The sequence below is a fragment of the Polypterus senegalus genome, chromosome 2 (genome assembly GCF_016835505.1).
Source record: "Polypterus senegalus isolate Bchr_013 chromosome 2, ASM1683550v1, whole genome shotgun sequence".
NCBI classification, from domain to species: domain Eukaryota; kingdom Metazoa; phylum Chordata; class Cladistia; order Polypteriformes; family Polypteridae; genus Polypterus; species Polypterus senegalus.
Genome location: NC_053155.1, coordinates 168,008,970 through 168,034,900, shown reverse-complemented (window position 1 = coordinate 168,034,900; position 25,931 = coordinate 168,008,970).

The following is a 25,931-nucleotide window of genomic DNA, read 5'->3' as shown; positions in this document are numbered from 1 at the left end:
ATGTACAGCTTCTATTTTAAACAAATCTGTTTAAAATAAAAAATAAAATTTAAGTTATGAAATATAAAGTATGACAAAACGTACTGTACATTTGATGAACCTGATTACATCAGTACATGATCATGGGAAGTCGGAGTCAGTCCTGACAATATTAAAAGTAAGGCAGGAAAGAGCTTTTGTTAGGACTAAAGTGAAACACATCACACACTCACATATACCCCACACAAGCATGTCCAGTTTAATTCTGATAGCCAAATAGCCAAACAAATTGTGGTAGGAACCTAGAGCCCTTACTGAAACCAGAGAGAGCATCTAACTCAAAGGTGGACCATAAACTGAGAATAGAAGAACAGTGCTATGTTTCCCCATTGAAAAACTAACTAACACCAACAATTTTTTAAATTATTGTATATTTGAGCTAGTGCAATTTGCATGTAGTGTGTAATATATTGGAAATAATGAAAAGCAGTTAAGATTTACAAGTTTGAAGGGTTTGTTTTTGAAGACTCGTGAAAAGAAGTAAAAGCAAACATTGTCTGCACTAAGAGCTATATCATTTGCAAATTCTTCATAATAAGGAATACGATTCACTAAGTAAAGTTAAGATTTAACTTTAAGTACTATATGTGCTAAAAATTAAATTTTTAGCTGTATACATTTAAGGTCTGAGCCCACTGGGGTATACTTGCGCAACTTTCTTTATTGAGGCTCTAGCCTAGACTTTAATTACAAAAATTGCTTTAATTTGTTATGGGTAAAAATAACTACTTTATAGAGCTTTTGTTCACATGGGGACAATGCAAGAAGTTTTGTTTCCAAATTGATAAGAAAGATCTGGGAGGAAATTAGCTACATTTTTTCTTTCAATTATGTTTTGTGTACTTGTTTTCTTAGAGAAAGGGACAACCTTTGGGGAAACAAGTTTAAAATTAAATTATTTTTTATTGTAAACATTTAAATAAACAGTTTCCAAGACAGATTTATACTTTAAATAAATATGCCGTATTGTCATTTATTTGTATAGATGAAAGTGGTTTACTGAAAGTATTGTTTAAAACTGCTATTCTGATATTTGAGGTATGGTTTAAGCCAGGGGTGTCAAACTCCAGTCCGCAGTGGCTGCAGGTTTTCATTCTAACCATCTTCTTAATTAGTAACCAGTTTTTGCTGCTGATTACTTTTTTTAATTAACTTGACTCAGGCCCTTTAGTTGTTTCTTTTTCCTTAATTAGCAGCCAAACAATAATGAGACACAAAACAAGCCACCACATCACACAATATCTAAAAATAAAGAAAGGTGAAGGTTGGTCTCTCAACTCACCAAAACACTTTGACGATGTTCTTATGAAAAACAGAAAATCAACAGTTTTGGAAATGTCTGCTGTGGCAGAACGAGAGCAACAACAAGCCATGGAATTAAATAATGAGTTTAATTAACAGCAAGAATTGGCTTCTCATTAAGAAACTGGTTGTAGTTTGAAGCCTCAGTTTAGCTGGTCATCTGTTGCCTCGTTTCACGTCTCATTTCTGTTTGGCCGCATTTTAATGAGGAAACTAATCAATTCAGAGGACTGGATCCTTCTAATAGAGCTATTAAAATGTGAATTAGCAGTGAAAACAGGTCACTGATTAGGAAAAGGGTTAGAATGAAAACCTGTAGCCGCTGTGACCCTCCAGGCCTGGAGTTCGACACCTGTGGTTTAAGCAAATGTGTTTTACTTAAAAATACACTTTATGCAGGATAAATATATATATATATATATATACACAGTGGTGTGAAAAACTATTTGCCCCTTCCTGATTTCTTATTCTTTTGCATGTTTGTCACACAAAATGTTTCTGATCATCAAACACATTTAACCATTAGTCAAATATAACACAAGTAAACACAAAATGCAGTTTTTAAATGATGCTTTTTATTATTTAGGGAGAAAAAAAAATCCAAACCTACATGGCCCTGTGTGAAAAAGTAATTGCCCCCTGAACCTAATAACTGGTTGGGCCACTCTTAGCAGCAATAACTGCAATTAAGCGTTTGCGATAACTTGCAATGAGTCTTTTACAGCGCTCTGGAGGAATTTTGGCCCACTCATCTTTGCAGAATTGTTGAAATTCAGCTTTATTTAAAGGTTTTCTAGCATGAACCGCCTTTTTAAGGTCATGCCATAGCATCTCAATTGGATTCAGGTCAGGACTTTGACTAGGCCACTCCAAAGTCTTCATTTTGTTTTTCTTCAGCCATTCAGAGGTGGATTTGCTGGTGTGTTTTGGGTCATTGTCCTGTTGCAGCACCCAAGATCGCTTCAGCTTGAGTTGACGAACAGATGGCCGGACATTCTCCTTCAGGATTTTTGGTAGACAGTAGAATTCATGGTTCCATCTATCACAGCAAGCCTTCCAGGTCCTGAAGCAGCAAAACAACCCCAGACCATCACACTACCACCACCATATTTTACTGTTGGTATGATGTTCTTTTTCTGAAATGCTGTGTTGCTTTTACGCCAGATATAACAGGACATTTGCCTTCCAAAAAGTTCAACTTTTGTCTCGTCAGTCCACAAGTTATTTTCCCAAAAGTCTTGGCAATCATTGAGATGTTTCTTAGCAAAATTGAGACGAGCCCTAATGTTCTTTTTGCTTAATAGTGGTTTGCGTCTTGGAAATCTGCCATGCAGGCCATTTTTGCCCAGTCTCTTTCTTATGGTGGAGTCGTGAACACTGACCTTAATTGAGGCAAATGAGGCCAGCAGTTCCTTAGACATTGTCCTGGGGTCTTTTGTGACCTCTCGGATGAGTCGTCTCTGCACTCTTGGGGTAATTTTGGTCGGCCGGCCACTCCTGGGAAGGTTCACCACTGTTCCATGTTTTTGCCATTTGTGGATAATGGCTCTCACTGTGGTTTGCTGGAGTCCCAAAGCTTTAGAAATGGCTTTATAACCTTTACCAGACTGATAGATCTCAATTACTTCTGTTCTCATTTGTTCCTGAATTTCTTTGGATCTTGGCATGATGTCTAGCTTTGCAGGTGCTTTTGGTCTACTTCTCTGTGTCAGGCAGCTCCTATTTAAGTGATTTCTTGATTGAAACAGGTGTGGCAGTAATCAGGCCTGGGGGTGGATACGGAAATTGAACTCAGGTGTGATACACCACAGTTAGGTTATTTTTTAACAAGGGGGCAATTACTTTTCACACAGGGCCATGTAGGTTTGGATTTTTTCTCCTAAAAATAAAAATCATCATTTAAAAACTGCATTTTGTGTTTACTTGTGTTATATTTGACTAATGGTTAAATGTGTTTGATGATCAGAAACATTTTGTGTGACAAACATGCAAAAGAATAAGAAATCAGGAAGGGGCAAATAGTTTTCACACCACTATATATATATATATATATATATATATATATATATATATATATATATATATATAGTGGGTACAGTGGAAAGTATTCAGACCCCTTCAATTTTTCACTCTTTGTTATATTACAGCCATTTGCTAAAATCATTTAAATTAATTTTTTCCCTCATTAATGTACACACAGCACCCCATATTGACAGACAAAAAAATAATTTTTGAAATTGTTGCAGATTTATTAAAAAAGAAAAACTGAACTATCACATGGTCCTAAGTATTCAGACCCTTTGCTCAGTATTTAGTAGAAGCACCCTTTTGAGCTAATACAGCCATGAGTCTTCTTGGGAAAGATGCAACAAGTTTTTCACACCTGGATTTGGGGATCCTCTGCCATTCCTCCTTACAGATCCTCTCCAGTTCTGTCAGGTTGGATGGTAAACGTTGGTGGAGAGCCATTTTTAGGTCTCTCCAGAGATGCTCAATTGGGTCTATCTTGGAGTTTGCTAAGACACCTGAAGGACTCTGAGATGGTGAGAAATAAGATTCTCTGGTCTGATGAGACCAAGATAGAACTTTTTAGCCTTAATTCTAAGCGGTATGTGTAGAGACAACCAGGCAACTGCTCATCACTTGTCCAATACAGTCCAATACAGAAGACTCATGGCTGTATTAGCTCAAAAGGGTGCTTCTACTAAATACTGAGCAAAGGGTCTGAATACTTCGGACCATGTGATATTTCAGTTTTTCTTTTTTAATAAATCTGCAACAATTCCAAAAAATCTTTTTTTGTCTGTCAATATGGGGTGCTGTGTGTACATTAATGAGGGAAAAATTAATTTAAATGATTTTAGCAAATGAGTGCAATATAACAAAGAGTGAAAAATTGAAGGGGGTCTGAATACTTTCCGTACCCACTGTATATGTATATATATATATATATATATATATATATATATATATATATATATATATATATATACTAATAAAAGGCAAAGCCCTCACTCACTCACTCACTCACTGACTCATCACTAATTCTCCAACTTGCCGTGTAGGTAGAAGGCTGAAATTTGGCAGGTTCATTCCTTACAGCTTACTTACAAAAGTTGGGCAGGTTTCATTTCGAAATTCTACGCGTAATGGTCATAACTGGAAGCAGTTTTCTCCATTTACTGTAATGGAGATGAGCTTCAACGCCGTGGGGCGGAGTTTCGTGTGACATCATCACGCCTCCCGTAATCACGCAGTACATAGAAAACCAGGAAGTGTAACCAGCACTTTCCCTGTTACCAAGTAATGTTAAACCAAGTCGTCACTACGGTGTTCCCAAATGCCGCACTTTGCTGATAATCTGAGCGCACTGAGTTTGCATCCAACTACTGCGGAAACAAAGCACACGTTGGAAAAAGCGCTTTGGTGACTTTGAAGAACAAAAGTCCGTCTACATGCGGCTCGAACCTTGTGCATGTTTGGTAGCACATATCTGTGTGAGAAGCTCTTCTCAGTGATAAAGACTAACAAAACAGCACACAGGAGTCGCCTCACTGATGAGCACCTGCAATCCATCCTGAGAATCTCCACAACACAGAACCTCACACCAAACAGAAACGAACCTGTGGCCAAAAAAAAGATGCCAGGCGTCCAGCTCTAAAATGACATAAGAGCAAAGACAACTGAATGATTTGATTTGTTATTGCTGAAAGGAACACATTTTATTTATATTTCCAGGTTTTGTTATGCAGCATGTTTATATTTGAATTTGTATAATTTTGACAGGATATATTTTTATGGAGAGCAAAATCTTTTGGGATATTTAAAATCAAATGTATTTTTTATAAAATATAAAATCACATAGGAGTAAAGAAATTTGAATGTTTGTTCTTTTAATGTTTACTTTATGTCTAACTTGTATAATTTAGACAGGATATATTTTTATGGAGAGCAAAATATTATAAGTTGTTTAAGGTTTGAGTTGATTTATTCAGGAATAATATTCCTGTCTGTTTTTACCATTCCTACCAAAGATATTTCTGTCGACTAAATAAAAATTCCTTCCTTAAATTTAAAATTTAAATAGAACTTGAACAAATACGATAGTTCATAATATCCACGCAGACTTGCACGTAAGAGCGGGAGTTATCCGTTTTAACAAGCAGCGTATTGCACTGATACGAAATAGCTGTGTGTGTATATATGTAGATATGTATGTATATGTATATATATGTTTATATATGTGTGTGTGTATGTATGTGTATATGTATGTATTTGTGTGTGTATGTATGTATGTATGTGTGTATGTGTAAATATATATATATATATTTATATTTATTATATATATATATATATATATATATATATATATATATATATGACAGCAATACTCATCACTCACAACAGTGACAAAACAATTACATTGACAATCATTTTACATTATTTTCAAAATGTTTCCTTTTCTTTTCATTGCTTCTTTAACACACTACTTCTCCGCTGCGAAGCGCGGGTATTTTGCTAGTATATATATACACTGTGTTTAGTTTTAAGCATTATTTATATAGAAAAGAGACCTTTTATCTAAAACAATTAGAAACTGCTTATGTAATAGGCCACAGACTTGAAGATTACCTTAACCCAGTACAGACATTTAATTTTAGTAGGGTATTTACAGTATACACTACCACAGATTTCATTATCAGACATAACTGTACTAAATGTTTACTGAGCCTCCCAGAGCAAGCATGATGACTGTTGCCCAATTACTACAGTCTTTTGTTTTTAAGAGATTGTACATATAGAGTATTTTGAAATGTGTTGCCATGCAATTAAGGCTGGTTCATACTACAAGCAAATGTGAAAATCAAAATGATGTGTAATTGGTATGCTCTGTTACACACATGTGAAATATTAGATCTCCCTGCAGCAGATAGACAGGTGAGGACATTAGGATTCTTAAATATTCAACAATATATTTAAAAGGTTAGCCCCAAACAACATAATTTATGATAAATTATCAATGTTTCACATAGTCATTAATCACTAGAACATATATAATCATTCAGTCTCTCTTTAATGTAAGTGTAGCACTGAGAATATCTGTGATTATACTCTAATGATTGATGTCCATCAATTTTAAGGGTTCCCAAATTCAGTCATGGGGAACACCTGTGACAAAGTGTTTTTATTGCAACTAATTTCACAATCGCCACATTATTCTTACTTTTAATTTATCTCACTATTTAGTGAGCTGCCCTTTTAATTCTCATATTTGGAGAAATTCTGAAATATTTGTATTTTTGAAAACAATTAAATGAGTAAAATTTATTTTTAATTCTCCCTTTTCTACAGAGCTTCCCCCCTTAATTGTATTCAAATGTTGACAACACTGAATGTTAAAGGGTAGCAATTACCTCTGTGCCATGCTCATTTGTTTGCTCATTTATAAGAAATGTTTAATATTTAAGTCTCCAGGAAAGGGTAAATGAAATGAAAACCAGAAAAGAAACAGTACTCTTTAAAAGCCTAGCACTTAAAAGTAAGAATGATGTACGGATTGTGACTTTGATTGGAATAAAAGTTTGACACCACCAGGACTGAACTTGAAAACCATTTCTCAATGCCATCTTCATACAGTGCCATCACAGTGGTGCAAAATCAGGTTTTCTGAATGATGTCAAGTGATAGCTGGCATTAACTTCTTATGAAAGGCAAAGATTATAAGATTGTTAATCATGATGCCTTTTTATTGCTACAAACTGATAGATTAGATAGATAGATAGATACTTTATTACTCCCAAGGGGAAATTCACATAATCCAGCAGCAGTATACTGATACAAAGAAACAATATTAAATTAAATAGTAATAAAAATGAAAAAAATTAAAATAAAATTAATGTTAGCATTTACTCACCCGGGTGGAATAGTGGTGATAGGACCCTAAGTTATGATATCTGACCCAGCTTTTAATTTAGTAAATAACTAAATGATAACTGATGATTCTGCATGATCTTGTCATTAGGGTTGTGCTCAAATTATCGATATGGCAATATATTGTGAATAAACCCTTCACAATATGGGAACAGATGCAGGCAGTGCTGTATCGATATTTATGAATCTACCTTTTATGTAGAGCAAGCATTAATGAGAAAATTATACTACGTACAGTGTGATATTTATAACATCCAGCAGGTGGTAAATGTATTTAGCATTGAAAATGCCAGCTGTCTCACACCTCCTTGGAAGAGTTTTTGCTATCGTAATTTGTTTTTCTAAAAAAGTATCACAGCTTGCAAAACTGTAAATGAAAAGTAAAAATTAATCTAGTTGCCAGAACTTGGGCTCTTGGTTGATGTTAAAACAAGATAGAATAGCTCTTTCAACACAACTAAGCAATTTCTTAAACAATCTGTTAATGGTATTCTATATGTAGGGAACCTGCTTTCTAAGAAGTTTGTGACTTTGGCACTGAATGTGCTGAAGACATTGAAAAAGAAATTAAACTGGAATTCTAATTTTTAACTGTTTCAAGCACTATTATAAACAATGGCATTGAGTAGCATGAGTTCAATGCTGTAACATAATATTTGGTGAGTACAATGTGCCTCTTGATGATAAAGAGCAACTTAATTAGTGAGGACTGATTATATTTTGCTGGCCCGCTTGCCAAAATAAGTCCTGTGTAACCCACAAATAAATGTGCCTGTAGACAAAAGGTGTTCTCAATAGCTGACATTGTCACTGCTCAGGGAAGTATTCTAATATTACAATGTTTGGATCAGTTATTGTTCCCTTAAAAGTATAACTTTAAATTGCTTTCAATAAAAAAGTCATGTTGTACAGTATGTCTGTTGTGCTAATTTGTATCTTTCAGTAACGCATTGTGTCATATTCTAATGTAATATGTATTGTGTTCTGACACATGTATTGAGATGTGTATCATATTATGAAGTTGCTGCCAATATCTAGCCCTATATCTTACACCTGCACACTGTTCTTCCACTTGATTTAACTCGTAGTCCATGCTTAATATTGGCATTTTGTTCTATCATTTTTCTTTTTGATTTATGTCCTAAAATGTCACTTGAAAAATATCAATTTTAAGTTGCCTCCCTGCCAAAAACATATTTCAACTATTCTATAAAAAACAAAATTAAATTTATTTTCCATTCCTCCATCACCAGATGGAATCAGTATAATTTATGGTTGTATACATATTTATGGTTATTAAAATTTACATTAATGTAAGGGCAGAAACAGTGCTTGAAGTGGGCCAATAATTATCGATACTGTGTGCCCAGGGCATCCTAACATCTTTTTTTATCAAATGTAATTGTAATGCTACTAGAAGTTACATGGGAGACCCCTGCCCCACTCTTTGATTCAATGAAATACCATTATGGTGCAAGAAGTGTCACAGGGGACCCTTCAACCCCCTATTCCCTGCTCTTCAATCAAATATTATTGCATTGTGCTGCTTGATCAAAGTTTCACAGTCCCCACTTTGGAGCTCTTTAATCCAATTTTAAGGACTACCACCAGTAATTTGGTTCCAATGCAAGGCTGGGCTGAAATAAAGATACATTTTGTCAAATGCTTTTCGGCTTTATACATTTTGAAAACAACAGTATTTCGTGAAGAAAATGAATTATGTTTAGGAAAAATATTCAAAATAATAAAAAAATCATTCTATGCCATTTATAAAGTGAAAACTATTCATAATGTAAGTAATCACATATCCAACCAGTTCTAGTTTGCTTAAACCTGGCACCATTTTAAGTGATTTTGATCATCCATCCATCCATCCATTATCTAACCCGCTGAATCCGAACACAGGGTCACGGGGGTCTGCCGGAGCCAATCCCAGCCAACACAGGGCACAAGGCAGGAACCAATCCCGGGCAGGATGCCAACCCACCGCAGGACACACACAAACACACCAAGCACACACTAGGGCCAATTTAAAATCGCCAATCCACCTAACCTGCATGTCTTTGGACTGTGGGAGGAAACTGGAGTGCCCGGAGGAAACCCACACAGACATGGGGAGAACATGCAAACTCCACGCAGGGAGGACCCGGGAAGCGAACCCAGGTCTCCTAACTGCGAGGCAGCAGCACTACCACTGCGACACCATGCCGCCCACTAGCTGTTCCAGTAGCAGTTTTTTTTTTCTTTGTATAGTGTAAAGATACAGTAACCATGGAACCCATTGACGTACCAAATGATTTGCTGTGGATCTTCCTTTCAGAAGTGTAGATGAAGGAAGGGAAAATAATTTCAAAACCAGTATCATCATTGCTTTGGCAGAAATGACTTTCACTATATCCAATTGTGAGCAGAAGTCCAGAAAATAACCTTTTATGTAAAGATCATGTGATTATGAAAATTATGGGTTGAGGTATTAAGTAAAAATGCATTGAGAACCATATGTAGCTTTTTTGTTAGTCTTTCTCCACTGATTGGTAAAATATTCCATGCCAAGTGCAAACATCTTGTAATGTGGTTTTTTAATGTTTTTATATTTAACCAATTATACATCCAACCGATACAAAAGTAGTCTGCCTAAACTTGGCATTGGTTCAAGTGATTTTGATTAGAACTAAATAAAGACAGCTCTTCCAGTAGTAGGATTTCTTTGAAGGTTTTTTCCTTTGCATTGCATTCAGATATACAGTAGTAACCATGGAACACAATGAGTTACAAAATGTTTTGCAGAATCTTCTTGTTGAAAAGTGTAGATGAAGAGAGGGACAATTATTTTAAAACCATAACATTTGTCACTGAGCAATGTGAACACTACCATTAAGAAATGGGAGAAATATGGTAGCATCAGTTCACTGAAAAGATTAGTATGCCCTTCCAAAACTGAAGCTTGGGCAAAAAAAGAGGTCATCATAGAGTCTACCAAAAGGCCAACAGTAACCTTAAATTTGCTGCAGAAATACATCTCACTAGCTGAATACCCAATAAATGTAACAGTTTAGTTTATTCAGCATATGTCTGAGTTTTGAGGATGGGTTAGTAAGACAAAAGCAACTTTTCACATAAAACAGCATCAAAGCCCATGTGAAATTTTTATAAGATCTATTTATTCACTCTCCCAAAATCATAAAGGCCTCTCTTATCTTATAAGACCAACAAAGAATATTTTGCACTTAATTCTGAATGATATGTTGGAGACAAACCAGAACAACTTATCTCCCAAAGAACTTTCTACTAACTTTCAAATATGGTATTGGTAAAAACTGTGCCATGAGACTACTATTGTTTAGCAGGTGTAAATAGGAGTAAATATAAATAGCATCAAATATCCGGATATATTACAGTACTAGCCCTTCTATAAGAATTCCTCCTATCATATATGACAAAAATCACATAGCTAAATCAGTCAAAAACTGGTTCGAAAGATGAAGGTTGAAGCCCTGAAATGAATTGTATACTGAAGATCGCCTCACAAACTGATGTAGCTTAAACCTTTTGCAAAGAATAGTAGGAGAAATCAGTAACATTTAGGAGTGTCACACAGGCAAAACAGACTTAATGCTGCACATAGAATCAAAATGAATACACTAAGTATTTTTAATTCCAAAAACATAATGAATTTCTTTTTAAGTTATGTATAGGAGTTTGCAATTGCAGAATATCTATTGGTTCCTTAGTTGGGATTGTTTAACAATTCCAAAAAAAAAAAAAAAGATGAGCACAGCAGTTTTCTTCAGACTGATAAATGTTTCCAACTGGAAATCTATACAATTAACATAAAAAGGCAATCATTGTCACTTGCACTTAGATATTGCTGAGTGTAATAGGTATCACCAATGCTTTGGCAGAAATGACTTTCACTATATCCAGCTGTGAGCAGAAGTCCAGAAAATAACCTTTTATGCCAAAGACCTTGCGGTTATGAAAATTATAAGATGGGGTATTAAGTAAAAATGCATTAAGACCCCACATGTAGCTTTTTTGTTGCAATTTGTTAAACCCTTTCTCCACGGATGGGTAAGAGAGTTTCCACTCATCTAGGCTTTTATTTTTAATATTGTAAGCATGATGGCTTTTGCAAAGCTTGATCTTGATCTCCTACTAGGCAGTGAGCCATTCATCTCTCAGAATGTATTTTAGGGCTTTTCATAATGTAGGGCATTGAGTAGCCGATAATAATCATCAAAATGATTTATAATTATAAGTTTTCTTTGCCTCAGAGATTTGGTGTTCTAGGCTTAAACCTTGCAACCTACTCTTTGTGAAATTGCATGTTTCCCTGTGTCTCCATTGGTTTTCCTTGGATTAGTCCAGTTTTCTGTCCACATTTCCAAACAAGAAAGGATAGGCTTATTACTTATGGAGGAATATTTCGGACAAAATGAAATAAATAAATAAATAAATGCGTAAATAAATAAAAGTACTGTGAAATGTGAGCATAAATAAATAAATGTATCATGAAATGAAGCCTTAATAAATAAATGTATCGTGAAATGATAGCATAAATAAATAAATGTGTCACGAAATATGTTTTTCGTTGCTTATTTATTTATTTCATTTTGTCCGTAACATTCCTGCAAACCGTCGTGAAATACGGCTTGAAATAAAACTGTCACCTTCACTCGTCAAAGTTGAGAGAGTGGGCTCTAACACGCCCTCTAGTTTCTGATTGGTGAATCGACAGCACAAGAATGAATTAGAAAAATGATTACTACTGCCGATGAAATGGATTCTGCCGAAGATACTACGTATTTCAGAGAGAGAATTGAAGATTTATCGGAAGAAATGACAATGTTGGCGGCCCTTTTAGACTCCGATATAGATTAAACTATTTTGAAATTATCAAAGAACAGGTGGAACGGACTCTACTACACTCCAGTTCAGGTGACTCAGTTCCCTGCTCTGGACGTCCATCCTTTGAAATGGAATGCTCAAAGCAGCTCCAACTAATATTTATTGACTCAGCTGGAATGTCAAAGTACCTAAACTAATACAGCCGTTGCAGTTTACCGTATATCAAACTGCCTCATTCGCCTTGTGATCTTCTTCTCCGATACACCATATAGATCTGCAATCTGTCGTACTTTTAAACCGCATAACAGAAGGTGTTCTATTGACTCAGCTGGAATGTCAAAGGATGGACGTCCAGAGCAGGGAACTGAGTCACCTGAACTGGAGTGTAGTAGAGTCCGTTCCACCTGTTCTTTGATAATTTCAAAAATAGTTTAATCTATATCGGAGTCTAAAAGGACCGCCAACATTGTCATTTCTTCCGATAAATCTTCAATTCTCTCTCTGAAATACGTAATATCTTCGGCAGAATCCATTTCATCGGCAGTAGTAAGCATTTTTCTAATTCATTCTTGTGCTATCGATTCACCAATCAGTAACTAGAGGGCGTGTTAGAGCCCACCCTCTCAACTTTGACGAGTGAAAGTGACAGTTTTATTTCAAGCCGTATTTCATGACGGTTTGCAGGAATGTTACGGACAAAATGAAATAAATAAATAAGCAACGAAAAACATATTTCGTGACACATTTATTTATTTATGCTCTCATTTCATGACATATTTATTTATTAAGGCTCTCATTTCATGACACATTTATTTATTTATGCTCACATTTCACAGTACTTTTATTTATTTACGCATTTATTTATTTATTTCATTTTGTCCGAAATATTCCTCCATAATTACTGATCCCAAATCAGCCCTTGTGTAAATGTGTGCATGCGTGGTCCGTGGGATGGTCTGGTTACCTGTTCAGGCGTGTTTGCTGCCTTACATCCATTGTGCAAGGAATAGCCAGTGAAACTGGCAAACCTGAACTAAGCAGGTTTGAGAATGTTATTTCAAAAGCAGCCTCTTTCATACTGCAAACTACCTATGTTACCCGTGGAAAATAAGTAATAAAATGACAAATATATACTCTATGTGTACCTTCAGCATTCCTTTTTTGACAATCCTCGATGTCTTGCCTGGCACTCCATCTCTAGAGCACATTTCCATAAAGCCTGCTTCTCAGACTCTATCATTTCAAGGGACCTTGCTCACCACCTGTTTGCTTTTTGATTACCACCAATTGTAGATGAGCCCCAATTATCCACACGGGAAACATCATTCATATTCTTGCGAATACTTTCCTTCCCTAACATTTAGTATGTCTTCTATGCCTTGATTCTTTCTCATTTGCCTCAACCTTTCTTACCCAGTACTTCATCTGTAAATCATTAAACCAAAGACAAGAGGATCAATCAGATTGCTTGCAGGGACCGGACACATGCACACACACACACACATACATGCGTACACATACACACACTGACATATTTTCCACAAAAAGGACTGACTTGAAGTACTACGCACATGACCAAATGCAATTAAATCAAGAAAAGCACAGTTTTAAAGAGAATTAGCAAAAATGTTATTTTCAGGTGAACTATATATTACCAAATACTAGAGTACAGTATGGAATTTGTTATAAAGTTAAGCAAACTTTAAAGTAGTATGATAGGAATTTTTTAAAACACTCACATTTTGCTGTTAAGAACTATTGTCAAGTAGTTTGTAAAATACTTGAGTTGCACACTATAAACCACATGTAACAACCCAATGGATATTTTTGTTTTTGAATGTTAAGCAAAATAATGCATATTAAACAATGAAAAATGGCTAAACACATTGAAAATATAGCTGGATCTTGTTAAAAGAGAAATTGTTCAGGTATTTGTGCACAACAAAGAATCAATTGGCTTGTTTCTCCAAATTCTTATAAACAAAAGTATGTAGGCATAAACCCCTGTGGTTCTCTAAATTCAACCAGTGCTGTTCTTGATAACAGGTGAATTCAGGTTTAATTTTCCATTCCTCTACATTTCCTGTTCAACTCTTACATACTTCTCTGCCACTCCCGACTTCTTCATACAATACCACAGCTCCTCTCGAGGGACCCTGTCATATGCTTTCTCCAGATCCACAAAAACACAATGCAACTCCTTCCGGCCTTCTCTATATTTCTCCATCAACATCCTCAGAGCAAACATTGCATCTGTGGTGCTCTTTCTTGGCATGAAACCATACCGCTGCTCACTAATCATTACCACACTTCTTAACCTAGCTTCCACTACTCTTTCCCATAACTTCATGCTGTGGCTCATCAATTTTATCCCCCTGTAGTTACTACAGTCCTGCACATCCCCTTTATTCTTAAATATCAGCACCAGTACACTTCTCCATTCCTCAGATATCTTCTCACTTTCCAAGATTCCATTAAACAATCTGGTTAAAAACTCCACTGTCATCTCTCCTAAACACCTCCATGCTTCCATAGGTATGTCATCTGAACCTTTCCATTTTTCATCCTCTTCATAGCTCTCTTTACTTCCTCCTTGCTAATCCTTTGCACTTCCTGATTCAATATCTCTACATCATCAAACCTTCTCTCTCTCTCATTCTCTTCATTCATCAGCCTCTCAAATGCATATTATAAAACTGAATATTTTCATTTACAGGTTAGGTTCCTACATGCAAAATGTTGTGAACTTCATTTATTTTTGTTAGTATTAGTACAAGTAAGAATCCATTATCCGACCCGCTATATCCTAACTACAGGATCACGGGGGTCTGCTGGAGCCAATCCAAGTAAGTAAATATATTTTTATTTTAAGTATTTGTTAAGGATTTAAATCAAAATTAATTCATAAATACACTGCTCACGAAAATTAAGAGAACACTTAAATCACACATTGGATCTTGATGAATGAAATACCTATTAATGAGTAATACTGTGTAATTCATTGAGAACAAAATTATGTAACAACGGTCAATGGAAACCAAATAACCAATCCATTGAAGGCTGGATTCAACATCACACTGAAAATCAAAGTCAAAATTTGAAATCACAGGTTGATGAAACTTGTGTGAATTTCATCACGGCAAATCTTTATGCAACTTATTAGTGTGTATGGCCCCCATGTGTCTGTATGAACTCTCAACAATGTTTGGGCATTGGATCAGGGCATCAGTGAGCTCCTGGACAGTCTGTGGCACTACTTTGTGGTGTTGGATGCACCAATACACAATGTATCAGACATTCTTAATTGGATTCAGGCCTGAGGAACCTGCCATCCAGTTGATGGCATCAATGCTTTAGTTATACAGGAACTGCCTACACACTCAGGCCACATGAGGCTGGACATTGTCATGTACTAGGAGGAACCCAGGGCCCACTGCCCCAACATAAGGTCTGACAGTGGCTCTGAGGATTTCATTTTATCTAACAATAGTCAGGGTACCATTGCCTAGCATGTGGAGGTCTGTGCGATCCTCCAAAGATATGCTTACCCAGACCATCACACTGACCCACTGCCAAACTGGCCATGCTGGATGATGTTGCAGGCTATTTAACATTTACAACAGTATGTCCAGACTTTTTCATGTCTGTTGCATATGCTCAGTGTAAAGCTGTTCTTATCTATGACGAGAACGCGGCGCCAATGGTGGAGCTGCCAATTATGGTGTTTTCTGGTTAATGCCAATCGATCTGCACAGTGATGGATTGTGAGCACAGGTTCCACTAGAGGATGTCAAGCCCTCATGGCAACCTCGTGACGTCTGTTAGTGATAGTTTGGCCAGAAACATGTACATCAGTAGTCACCTGGAGGTAATTTTGTAGAACTCTGGCAGTGCTGCTCCTCTTGTTCCACCTCAAACAAAGGAGCAGATACTGGTCCTGCTGCTGGACTGATGCCCTGTCCAGCTCTTCTCATGTAACAGACCATCTCTTGGTATCTCCTCCATGCTCTTGAGACTGTGCTGGGAGACAAGCAAACTTTCTTGTGACGGCACGTGTGGATGTGTCATCCTGGAAGAGCTTGACTACTTGTGCAACCTGTTGTGGCAAGGACACTAGAAAAACACAAAACTAGAGAAGAATCAGTCAGGAAGGAAAAGGACAGAGCATGTGTCTGTGGCCACTACCAGCAAAACCATCCCCGTTTTGCTGTTGCCTTTCCAGTGCACCTATTGACAGTTTGATTTGCACCAAAACAGGTGAAGATGATTCACAATCTCGTATGCTTCCTAACTGGACAGATTGATATCCTTGAAGCTTAACTGAGTTGGTGTTGGACTGTAACGATAAAGTTTTCCCTTATTTTTTTGAACAGTGTATAATTCCTAGATATTTAGATATTAGAATTCAGTTTCAAGTCAAATTAATTTTATGCAGCACTATTCACAGTCGGATGGCCCTGAGTTCTGTACAAAACATCACTGAAATCTTAAGTGTATTTTAATCATATTAGAATAACAGAACACAAAAGTACTCATATAATAATATCGCTTATTTTACATTCTGATTAGCTTTAAAGATGAGAAAGACTTCTGGCTAAAGCACTAAGCTTAACTACCAAGGTTATCATTTCAATCTCAGTCTTCAGCACAATGTGCAACTCTAATTAGGTTACCTTTCTGTGCTTCATTTTTTTCAAAATTGCAAATAACTGAACAACAACTTTGTAGTTATAAAATGCCTTGTGATAGTGTGCAAATGATGGAAGAGTGCTATATGATACTTGTACTGTGTTCTCTGGATTTGCATTTTAGTCCAGTTCAGGATTACACGATGTACATCACATATTGTCCCTTTGCCATACATTCATTTTTTTCATTCATTCATCACAATAATAGCATAGGTCTGAGTTTTTTAGCAATTTCTCTGGACCCCTGTCAAACTCATTTTCAAAAGTGAAAAGACATATGCAAATTGGTCTGTAAAAGCCTAGCTAGAAACTATGTGAAGGAGATTGGGTATGTTTCAAGAGGCACCTGTAAGGGCACAGTAGGCTTCATTTGGAACAAAAGGAACTGTACTGTGATAGGGAGAGGCAAGAGAATCCTTGCATCTTAATTAATCTAGTAGTGAGGGGTTTAAGGATAGAAGGACAAACAATAAGACACTAAACAATTTGGTAAAAATATATACATTCAAAAATGCAAGACAAAAAAGAACAGTTAAAATAGTGTTAAAATAGTGTAGTATAAAAATGATTTAATATGGTTATTATATGTTTGAGGAGTTTGAGGCTATAACATTTCCTAAAAATTATCATGAGACAGGAGGAGCAGGGCATTGCAAATTTAAGAGGCATATGTTTAAATTTGTGTGTATTTGCATGTTATTAGTTTAAGAAGGTTATATTTGCCTGCTTTTGCAACTGTGTTGAAAAGAAAATATGTTTATGAATAATTAATGCCAAAATCCAGGTAATTCCAAATAGTTCACAAACAACTTCTTGCAACTGTAGTTATTTTTAAAATGAAATATCATTGAAATGAAATATATTGGATAGAGTAATACCACTTGCTTGTCCACTTCACTAATAAACAGTACAACCATGAAAATGTGGGGCTAAAAATTGTTTTACAAAGGACAAAGGAAAAGAATCTCTTATATATATTTCTCTTCTGGTTCGTCCTGCTTCCTCTTCAAACCCGGTCCCCCCACATGCAGCCCACATGGCATTTCTCGATTCCTATTCCTCCTCTTCCAAACCCTTCCCCACGCTGCCTGCGGCCTCCCATACACCCCCATGCCACTTTTCTCGATTCCTATCCCTCCTTCGGACTACCGCGTTCCCCGCTCCTCTCTCATGACCCCATTGGTGTCACGTCACCACCCTATATCCCTATATCTAGACTGACCGTGTGACCTTTCACTTCGGCCATGTGTGCGCCTGGGAGTCTATTCCGTAGCCTCCTACAAGAAGGTACTCTCTTGACCATTGGTATTGGTTTCGCAACTTGCTATTTTCGTTTTACTGCGACGGTTGTTTCCTAAGCCTTTGTTATAAAATGAGCGATAGTATCTTCTCTGTTGATGAGTTTTTGTACAACGTCATCTATATTCCAGGATCCGGCAACTTCTGTTCCTATCAGCGGGTTATTTCTTGACACAAACGGTTGACGATTTGGAGACGTTCTTTCCAACGCAAGTCGAATTATCACAACAAGTCATGAGTATTATCAATACATGGCAACATCTGGAGTTTATCGTGGTGAAGCTGAAATTCAAGCTCTTTCCGAGATTCTCCATGCTACCATTGTCATGTACTTCAAACACGACCCCAACATCCTGCCTTGCATTACGTTTGCACAGATTTGGGTTAGTCTACAACAACCAGTCTTCAGCCACGGTCAGTTGTACATGGCTTTTTCGAGGGTTAGATCTTTCGACTCATTATCTGTCGTCTCCAGCAAAACACCTATTCACAACTGCGTCTTTCAAGAAGTATTTCTTTCGTCTTGATTTCTGAATCCCTATCTCACCGTTTTCCGTTCCTATTCTTACACCGCAGTATGCTACAGTGGGCATCGGCTAGTATTTATTATTTTATATGTTTATCATGTCGTAATTACAGGCATTTGTAGAGGCCTCAAGGCTGTGTGCAAATAGCATTTGACCATTTTAATGTAATTCTGTGTATGCCTACTGCAAAGTTTTTTAATTTGCTGGCTGAGTAGAATTTCGTATAAAGTTTGAATGTTTTTATTCGTATGCTTGATTTCCTTCAGGTAATACAGTTTACTGTAACTGTCCCAGTGTCAGAAATGGAAGTGTGATCTACAAAAGACTGATATTCCATCCAGGTTTGGTTCATCAGATGCCTATATTGAATGAGGATGTGGTAAAAATGAAGTGATGGACTTTTCATTCAGAATACATACATAAAAAATAGAGTATTGGGGGAAGTTCATTTTACTTGAATTAGCTTCAACTATATACGAACTAATGAAAACAACTTGTGAAAAAGGTGTTTGATTAATAAATAAACCTATTATATGAAAGTTTTTGCTATAAATAAGTTGCCTGTGCCTACTACTGTATCATCCAAGAATTGCAAGAGTATGCAAAAACTAAAGAAGATTGCAACCCAGTAACTATGATACTTTAAGGAGAATGGATGGTGCAAATCTATTTGAATACAGAATTAGTTAAGGACTGGGAAAACTTTATCAAAGTGGAAGTTATATACAGTTAGGAGACCTGGGTTCGCTTCCCGGGTCCTCCCTGCGTGGAGTTTGCATGTTCTCCCCGTGTCTGCGTGGGTTTCCTCCGGGTGCTCCGGTTTCCTCCCACAATCCAAAGACATGCGGGTTAGGTGGATTGGTGATTCTAAATTGGCCCTAGTGTGTTCTTGGTGTGTGGGTGTGTTTGTGTGTGTCCTGTGGTGGGTTGGCACCCTGCCCAGGATTGGTTCCTGCCTTGTGCCCTGTGTTGGCTGGGATTGGCTCCAGCGGACCCCTGTGACCCTGTCTTTGGATTCAGCGGGTTAGAAAATGGATGGATGGATGGATATATATATATATATATATATATATATTTAATATGTACAGTATATATAGATGTATAAACATCTATAAAAAAGATACATATATGTATATAAAGAATACATGCATACATGTAGATAAGAAGAACACCAAATATAAATAGAAACTATTGCAAACAATGAGGCAAAATTATTTCCAAAAATAAAAGGCAAAATGTGTTTTTTTAATATGTATGAACAAATGCTGAAGGAGAATTCAGGGATGTAAAATGAAAAAAGAAAATCAAGAAAGCTAGTATTTAACAAAATAGTTTACAAAACTTGTAGAATACACATGGATTATAAAGGTGTGAGGTAAATTTAGTAATTGTCATATACTATTTGAAGCACTTAATGGCTTATTTTCCAAAGAGATAAATCCTTGTCTTTTACATCATTTTCTGCCACACTGACTGCCTTCATGTTCTCCCTCACCACATCCATAAACCTCCTCTTTGGCCTTCCTCTTTTCCTCTAGCCTGGCCGCTGCATACTCAAAATTCTTTTCCCTATTCACCCCTCATCTCTAGGGCTGTCAACTCTCTCTCTGGAAATGAGGACATTTGGGTCGAAAAATGAGAACTTTTGAGGATGCCTTTCCATATGATACCACAATATGTCTTTATACTGTCTTATGATTTTTTTAAACGATTTAAACCTTTAGTAGCAGTTTATCACTATAATTATGATATGATGGCCACAATCACAGTCACTGGCACACTAATAACCCATTAAATATTTTGAATACTGTATGTCAAGCCTCTTAAATTAATAATTTTACTCTTTTCTATTTAGTTTATTTGCATTTATCTACATTCTTTTATATTTTTCCACTGAAGCTATTTTTCTCAGTATATCTGAATTCTTGGATAAATATGAATTGAAATCTTTACATAACATGCTACTGAAATTGAATCTTATGAGCATTATTTGAACCTGTTCAGCCTTTTCGAAAACAAGGATATTTGTTGTTCAAGTAGTCTGTGAACTTGCACTTTCTCTTCAGCATAGTGGGTATTCTTGAATTTATGTAAATGAAAGACTTGAAAATACTAGTGGGCTTCGCTCGCCAAACCTTCCAAGCCAGCGCTATACGCCATTGTGAAGAGGGAGGCTGGATGCATCCCAAGGAGACACGGCCACTCCTCCAAAACCCCTCTTAAATGGTGATGCAATGTGAAACAAATATATTTCTTTATACCTCCTCTTTGCTCAATCAGTTCCTGGCTTGCTGCTGCTGCTGTGCCGAGTGATCTGCATTTCGTGCAGCACTTCAAACATTTAAAAGCCTGTACAGCAGCTGTCCTTTTGTCTCATTGCCTTGTCTCTCTTCTCCCCCAAACATCCTCAAACAATATTTGATCTCTTTTCGCTGTTCCATTATTTTACCGAGTAATATTTTCTATTTGTTTGCACTATTGCGATTTTTACTCTCATTTTTTTGAGACATTAAAATTTTCCTACTTCCTTTATCTCTAACCTGCTCTGCATGTGTATCACGGGACTTCCTTCCAAAGGTTATAAGTATGATGTGACTTGACTGTCTCGCTGGATGTCAAAGTATCTCTCTGTCTCACTTCAAAAGATCTCTCTTCAAAAGATCACGTCTTGTCAAAGGAAAAAAGTCTCCTCTCCTCGCAAATTTTTTTTTTTATAATAGAGAGATTATTAAATTACTTGAAGTGACTTATTACTTAACTGATGACTAAAAAGATATTGCATTTATATGACAGAATAAATGTGAGATTTCCATCCATTTTCCAACCCGCTGAATCCGAACACAGGGTCATGGGGGTCTGCTGGAGCCAATCCCAGCCAACACAGGGCACAAGGCAGGAACCAATCCCGGGCAGGGTGCCAACCCACCACAGAAATGTGTGATTTGTTTTTTTTAATTAACTGAAATTTTAATAGTTGACTCATTCATTTACAATTATAAATCCATTTTGGAACAATGGGTGGTAAAAACAATATTTTCCATTAAAATATTACAAAGCAGTACTTACTTGCACTTAAATAAGACAGGCTGTACCTGGATGTATGAAATTTCTTGTTTAACCAAGCTGCTGAAAGAAGAATCAAAAATAAGATCTCACATATAAAACATGAAATTGTAATTTCGATTTTGGATAAATTCACTTAGTTACAGTGAATTAGGATTACAAATAATTAAGGAAAGGTACAGCATTTATAATGAACTGTCTACTCTCAAAGAAGATAAAGCTGAATTCAAAAGATGAAGTGAAAAAGCCAAGTTGGACAGATAATGACTATTTTTGTCAATATCTGCAATGTTTACTACCAGAATAGAAGTGAAGATTCTAAGGAAAAAAGTGTGCTCCCTACTTCCACAAATGCTGATTGGTGTACAGCTTTCAATTTTTACCAATGATAAGGATAAGGAGATTTTCAAACTTTAGGAGCCAAATTTCCAGACATGTTAAAAATTTTATAAACTTCTCCTGGACAGTCCATGGTGCATTAAAAATGAGAACATGTCTGGGAAAATGAGGATGGTTGGCAGTCTTACTCATCTCTCCTCTGGAAGTGCCCAAACAATCTCAATCTAACATCTCTCACTTGGTCATCAAACTATTGCACCTGTGTTATCCCTCGTTACGAAAATCATAGCATCTATATCTCTGCCACTTCCACCTCTGTCTCCAGTCTTTTCGTCAGTGCCACCATGTCCAAACCATACAACATAGATGGTCTCACTACTGTTTTGCAGACATTCCCTTTCATTCTTGCAATTACTCTTCTATCACAAATCACCTACCTGCACACTTCTTCACCTCTCTGCCACAGTCTCTGTTGCTTTCGACTGTTGAACCTGTGTTTAACAATAGAATTCTTGAAGCCTATGAAAAAACTCGTACTCCCGGCCCGCCTTAAATCCCTTCACACTTCTCCATCAGCGTCTTTTGTTTTGTAAATGCATCGATCAGCACAAGCAGCCTGCTGTCCCATCCCCTGCCTTGACGGAGCTCAACTCTCCCAGCTCAAGCCAAGGCTCCTTATCTGCATGTAAGGTTCCTGGAGTTGTATAGGGTAAATAATACAGTATATTGTTATTTGGAATACATGCTCTTCAAGATTTTCTAAAAACAATCTAGTTAGGAATCTGTTTTTCCGTCTCGCCTAAAAAACTCATTGCTGCCACTGGTTTATCGTCCTGGCCAACTGTTTTCCCCTTTTCATCCTCTTCATAGCTTCCTTCACGTCAGCCTTGCTGATCCCTGGTATTTTTGATTTACTATATCCACTTCATCCAACCTATACCTTCTCTCACTTTCTATATTCTTAAGTCCTTCAAAGTATTCCTTCCACCTTTTCAACATTCTCTTCCCTGTCAGCAAATTTCCATCTACATCCTTTATCACCCTGACCTGCAGTACAGCCTTTCCTGCTTGGTCCCTCTGTCTGGACAACCTGTACAAGTGCTTTCCTCCTTTCTCTGTTAGCTTTTGCTACCTCTCTCTTCAAATCTTACTGCATGTCTTTGTACACCTGTCTACTTTTGTCATATCTCTGGTTATCCCAATTCTTTTTTTTTTCAACCTCTTCCTCTTTATGCTTTCCTGTGCTTCCTTATTCTGCCACCAGAACTCTTTGTCTTAATTCCTCTGTCCCTATGTCATTCCAAGCATCTTCCTAGCTCACTCCCTTACCACTTCAACTGTGGTGTTCCAATCATCATGTCTTCACCACCATCCAGCTAGTGCCTGTCTCACTTCCTATCCGAATTTCTCACAGTATTATTTCTCTTTCAGCTTCCACCACCTGATCATTGGTTCTATTTTCACCCTCTTTTTCAACTCAAATCCTAGATATCACCAATCGATGCTATCTAGCTATACTATCTCCTGCCACCACCTTACAGTCTCCTCCACTCTTAAAAGTCACCCTGTGTTCCTCTTTCTTCTTAAAATATATATTCACCACTTCCTTTTCAATCCTTTTTGCCAAGTCAGCCACCATCTGCCCTTCAGCATTTTTATCCTTAATGTTATACCTGATCATCATATTTAACATTACCTCTTCGATTTCAAACTTTGAGCTCACCACTCTGTCAGACTTCTCTTCACCTACAAAACACTTCTAGCATACTCTTTCTTTACAGTTACCCCTGTCCCATTTATCTTCCCATCTACACCATGGTGAAATAGTTTGCACACAGTTGTACACACAGTACATCAAACCTTTCTTCGCTTTATCATATCAGCCAGCTCTCTCCTTTTACCAGACATTGTGCCTATATTCAAAGCTCTGACTCTGAACTCCACATTCTTTCACTTCCTCCTCTCCCATTGTCTTTGAACCTGCTTTCCCCCTCTTGTTCTATTTCTCATTCTTTGCCCAGCAGTAGCATAGTGTCTGCGGATTCCCTGCCTGACAGCAGCATCAGTGGTGACCATTCGTAATCCGGGCATCGACTGATCTGTTATTGACATTTTTTTTCTCGTCTGCCTGTTTGATTTGGCACAGGTTTTATGCCGGATGACCTTCCTGATGCAACCCTCCCCAATTTACCTGGGCTTGGGACCGGCACTAAGACTACACTGGCTTGTGCATCCTAGATGGCTGGGTTAGAAAATTTATTATATTTCTAGTATTCACCTTTTTCCTAAAAATGATGCATTTGTTTTTATTCTGAATACCACTTGTTCAAAGACCTTATTAAGTTTGTATAATTTTTTATCATTACCCAACAAAAGCTGAAATTTCAATAAGAATTTGTGAAAATTCTCAATCATACAGACAATATGGCTTTGGGCAATTGTCAGTTATTTATGGCCAGACCTAGACCAATGAAACTCTTTAACAACGTAACTGTACTTAATTGCTATACTATTAGTATTAGTATGTATAAACAAAAAAAAAAAAATCAATAAACACACATCAATTGAAATCTGAAGCACAGGTGTAAAATGGATTGCAAATAAAGTAGTTCATTTTAAATAGATTTTTAAAAAAATATGTAGTGGAAAAGGTGGTCATCAGAGCTCAATAGTCCTTTCCATTCTTTTTAATTAGATTCCTGTCAGTTGGAGTATGCAGAAAAAAGTTTGTTTATTTACAATTTGGTTGTTTTGAATGTGCTTGAATTGATAATGTTAAATGGTATGGAAAAATATTTAATGATCAGCATTACAATCGTATACGTGACAATAAAAATAATTCTCACTTTTTCTAGATAATAGTTAATTTATCTAATAAGAAATTTGTTTTGTAAAGCATGCTTCCTGATTACATCAGATGTCTAATAGCATTGGAACTGCAATCTACTGTCATACATTTAAAACTGATACATTTAACTGCAAAATGCAATACAACATCTACATCTTGTCCCCTTGGTTCCAGTTAATTTAAAGTAACGGAAATAGGTGAATGAATATGGAGTAATATTCATTTGTGTACTAGGCACATTCCTAATCTTAAGGATATACCACTACTTTTATACAAATTGGCTGTTGAGCCCTTTTGTCAAAAAACACTAGTGTCTTAAGAATAATAAAATGGTCTCCAAAAAATGTCCTGTCTTAAAAACTGTACAATCATAATTCTCAACATATTTAAGCAATCTTCATTGATTTGAACAATTCGCAATGTTTTTTTTTTTTTTCTCTCTCTGAGGATAGCCATAGAAACAGCTGTATCTCCATCCATTATTAATGCATTTCTGTGTTTAATGTCAGGGTAATGAAATTCTTTCACTGGATTAAAATTCTGAAGATACAATAGTTATTTCATTCTAAATCTAAATTGAGTTCTCAAATCTAATTTTAAATTTCTTTTTTAACTCTTGACTTTATACATTTCATGTTATTCATTTTTCTGATTTGCAGATTTGAAACAATTTTTTTTTTTTTTTTAAACTAGTTTTTTTTTTTTCTGGCAGCTCAATTTGTTTTCTTGCCTTGCTACAATTTTCTAAAATTCAATAGCAAGGATTTTAACAAGAATTAACTAGCATGATCACACTACTCTACTTTTTACTGTAAGTCTTTGAATTGGCTAAGAATAAAATTTAAAGCTGATTTTCAAATCCTTTTTATTTGTACACACTATAGTCTAAACAGACAAGAAGGATTACAAATTTTATAGGTGTGTAAAATTTAGTAATATTTTGAAGTTCCCACTGCAGAAATTTTTAATGATATTAACTTTTAAATTAAATGTTTGTACAGCTGTGCAGAATAGACATTATATTAGTTAGATGAGACTTAGAACGTT